This window comes from Ostrinia furnacalis, unplaced genomic scaffold (genome assembly GCF_004193835.3).
Source record: "Ostrinia furnacalis isolate ACB-3 unplaced genomic scaffold, ASM419383v2 OfSCF0015, whole genome shotgun sequence".
NCBI lineage: Eukaryota > Metazoa > Arthropoda > Insecta > Lepidoptera > Crambidae > Ostrinia > Ostrinia furnacalis.
The window spans coordinates 142,688-147,366 of record NW_021130254.1 but is presented as its reverse complement, the minus strand read 5'-3'; positions in this window follow the sequence as shown (position 1 = coordinate 147,366).

The following is a 4,679-nucleotide window of genomic DNA, read 5'->3' as shown; positions in this document are numbered from 1 at the left end:
CAGCTGAACAAAAATTGATAAGGGCATCAGCTATCTGCAATGAAACATACTCCCTAACTTTAGATTTTCTCGCGTTATCACTGCTATTAATGTCTGACTGCTCTCCAATAAAATCAATTCCATCAACATCAAATAAAACATCTGCCGGCGTCATGAAGAGCAACCCACATCAAAACACGCTAAATACCCGATCGATTGCGTGATCCATTCACGGGTCGCCCATTCAATATCCGTCTCAGGCAGCCGCCATATTTCCGCAAAATGTGGCCCTGACCCAAATGAGGGCCGGAACAGATCTCAAAAATTGCGAAGAAGACAAAAGACTTCTGAAGATAGTCGCGTTAGTCAACTCTCCTTAAAATTTATACAGAACTTCATTCTGTTTATAGTGATGTGCTAGGATACAGCATTGTTAAATTCCCGTAACGGTACGGTTTGTATTTTGCAATTGTATTTTATTCGTTATTTTATTCTTCTTACCTACTCAAAAAATATAAATGAATTAGGTAGTGAAGCCAGATCTTTCATTGAATAGAGCGTTGATCTTTACGCGGTTAAGTATTATTATTCTCAATTTTATTAGATGCTCCATGGGACTTCTTAAACTATAATAATTCTAATAAAAGTTCACCACACTTTTACTACATACTAATATTTTAATTAAGTAAGGGCATAGTAAACAATAGTTTATTTAGATACTACAGTGAATTTTTTTTTTTACTTATTGTTTGCCTTAAATAGATACTTTATTTACCAACTCAATGTGTCTACTAAAGCTTGCCCTATCAATCACGTTGGGTAAAATTCGCTTTGTTTTTATAAATACTCACCAATCTCGATTGCAAAAGTACTTACCAATTCCATTTCAACACATCACTAGTGCTCGCCTCGATCCCACGCATCGCTGAGTCTTACGCACTCTTAGTGAAATTAATTTTATTAAAACTCCCCTCGACGACCGAAAATCTACCCTAAATCCCTAACAACTAAAACGAATTTCATCTAACACCAGCCAGTTCATTTTATTGAAATTCACAGCATAAAGTCAAGGCAGAATAATGAAATGAAAACGAACATAATATACTTTTATATCGTTTATTTATCCGGTATACGAGTTTCCATAAACACATGGCGATGAATATATGGATTCTGTACATTCAATATCAAAGTAAACAATAAAATGTATATTAATAAATGTAAATATATATTATTATGATCTATTAAATTATTTGGCACCGAGACGCGATACTCGAATGTATCGAAATGGACGCTAAGTACAAAAAGTTACAAATCATTTTGATACAGAGAAATAACCTTCGTATCGCAAAGTCAAAATACTCGTTCATGTGCCAAATATAAGAACCTTCCGTAAACAGTTTCGGTAACGTCTCTAACATTTTCGCAGATAGGAAATTTCATCAAAACATATAACACGATGAAAAAACTCTGTAAGTAATTTCAGTGGCGTATATTGACTGAGCGATACAACATAATACTATTACATCATCGAAGTAAATTTATATGAGGAGCGGGGGTCGCGGAGCTATACATATCTACTGCAGCAAGTGCGAGAGGAAAAGGGAATCCCGAAATGCATACGAGAGAAAGAGAGAGGAGAAGAAAGTAATGGAAATGACAAACAGAATAGGAGATTGATTTATCTAATGAGATTTGGTGATAACCGTCGGGTGGATCTGCGTGGAGACTAGAAGAGGGCACTACATAGCTCCTTAACTAACTACGAATTCCGTGATGGACGGATCATTGCTTTTTCCACATTTCCAGGTACATAAACTAAACCAACGTTATAATCTTTGTCAAACTCATCACAATTGACAGTAACATTCAGTTATACAAAAATACATCTCACTACTACCTAACTAAACTAACTTCTGTTTTAAATTCTCTTCAACGACGATAACTTTATTAATTCTGTCCGCGACACTCCCGCCCTCGCAGTGGTATCACAATTCTTAACAACAACAACGATCCATAATACTCTGCTAGAAATGAATGTACGACACAAACTACGAAATGCAGAAGGGTGATGATTGATTGACAACGATTCTCTATTGACAAAATGCGTTAATTTTAATATTTCGATGCTAAATTCGATGTAAATATCAATGCTATTGAACAAGAACATTTAGAATTGTTTAAAACATTTTTGTAAATATCTTTAATCGTTTTTCAAATCGCACATCACTGAAGAGTATTATAGCTTTACAAGACAAAGGACGAAGAAGAAAGAAAACAGTTAAACACAATCTAATAGAAACTAACCACTGATATTAACATTTCAACATCGAACATTTTGATAAAATTTACACTTACACTACTAAATTGTTGCAAAAATTGTGGTAGCAAATGTTTTTCATACAAAACGTCGCCCGATCTAAACGGGCGTCTAAAATTGACATCGAAATTTACATGATTTAGTTTAAGCTATGATACATAATGTATTAATTATACGTTATTTATTAAGAATTTGACATCTATATAAAATATATGCTAGCTTAACCTCAAGTATTCGAGATTGAAACGCAACAGTTTAATCTTGAACACTTCAGTACACTGCTTTAAAACTAGCATTGGAATCGTCGTTACGAATTCACAATTTACGTTAAATAATACTAATTTCAATTGGTGTTCACATTACATACGCAAAATCTTTAATTCCAATAGACACTACAAACGAAATATTAATTTCATCAATTTACGAATAATTAGAATCTTTTTTAAAAATATCAACAATTTGGCACATTTTCCTGTTTTTTCGAATATTCTAAAATAAGGTCAACAATGAAAGAGGAGGAGGGAAACAAAGCAAAGGGTACGTGAACGTGTCCACTGCGGTCCAAACTCATTTTTTATGATTTTATACGTCATTTAGTGAGAACATACTGCGTGCTCGAACGAACGGGGCGCAGTGTTCGAAGATAAATTGCTCGCTGTTACATACGAGAATGTAATTGTATATGTTAGTGAAACATTAATTACCGCCGCTCAGGCTTAGAGTGAAAACAGATCTCATAAATATTACGCAGATTAATAGGAGTGTTGTTTTTACTTAAACTTAATCATCCCAAAATTAAATTATGAATATATAGTTGCAAAACAAACAAAAGATACTTCGCACTTCTACGAAAATTAATTTCCATATAGTTTATAAACATTAGCACAACCGAATAAAGCCGCATAAATAATTAATTAGCGTTCATTTATAAACGTAATTCCATTTGAATAAATTGCGATAGAGGTCCGACTCTCGCTAATATAATCCGAAGACCTAGCCCAGACATATTTCTAAGAGAAAATTATGCGTCTAACGTAAGGCTGGGGGATTTCCAGTAAAATATTTGAGATGGGTAGGCCAGCTAGTAAACGTTAGACCCTCATTGAGACGGTCCCGTTGACAATGATATAGAAGGGACCTTATTATTCTGTGAATACTCAAATTTCGAAGACGTATATTAGTTGCTTGTTACAATTTAATAAAAGGGTTGAATTTATAAGGCAAGAAAATTAGATTGGTTAATTGGTACAAAATATTTGAGATATCTCTACTTACTCATACAATCACTCAATGAAGTTTTTTTAGTATACATTATAAAATGAAATAAGTCAGTGCCGCAGCGGATCCGTTCGTTACTAGAGATTAAAGATAGGTTAGTATACTAGAAATACAAATTATCAATATGGTACAATCTACAAGACTAGAGTAAGGATAGGCTGCTGTGTTGTCAGACGATCGATTGTCAAAATTCGAAAGTTTTCGTTGAATATTTTACAATTCTATTGGCAATAGTAAAGGATATATAGCTCTTATAAAATTGTGTACTTGAATAACATGATGGTATAAACATGGACTCGTTACTGGTAAAACAGTCTTACCTAAGTCTGTCGCCAAAACAACAATGTTAACAGCATTATTGTGTTCCGGCAGTTAGAGGTAAGATAGCCAGTTCCTCTGTGTTTGAGGATTCCGGGTGAAGCTCGCTTCCACCTTCGGCCTGATCATCACCATCAGGCCAAGAGCTTCCTCGTTGTGGATAATAAAAAAATGCCAATCCTATTGCAATTAAATGTCTATTCATAATATTTTTGTGTTCTTTTTATCCCAAAATTGTTAATGCAATAAAAAGCTTAAACAGCACTGAACAATTTGAGACACATAGGCAGAATAACAAACTTTCAAAGTGACAATCGATTGTCAACCAACACTTAAGGGTCCGACATCTAAAGCCTAGTTTAGATCGACCCGCGCAAGGACGGGGGCTGTAAGGATCGCAATACAATATACAAGGACGAACCGAAACGTTAGTCCTACCGCCTCTATGTACATGATACTCATACAAAATATTGTGACTCTATCTTCTGTGGATAGTTCATGTCAGAGTCTAAATTGCAGATGGTAAACGCGCAAATTATGCTATGAATAAACTAACTTCTCTTTTCATTTTAACTGACTTATCCCAACTTCCCAACTAATATTATAAATGCGAAAGTAACTCTGTCTGTCTGTCTGTCTGTCTGTCTGTCTGTCTGTCTGTCTGTTACGCTTTCCCGCTTAAACCTCGCAACCGATTTTGATGAAATTTGGCATAGAGATAGTTTGAGTCCCGGGAAAGAACATAGGATAGTTTTTATCCCGGTTTTTGAAACAGGGACGCGCGCGA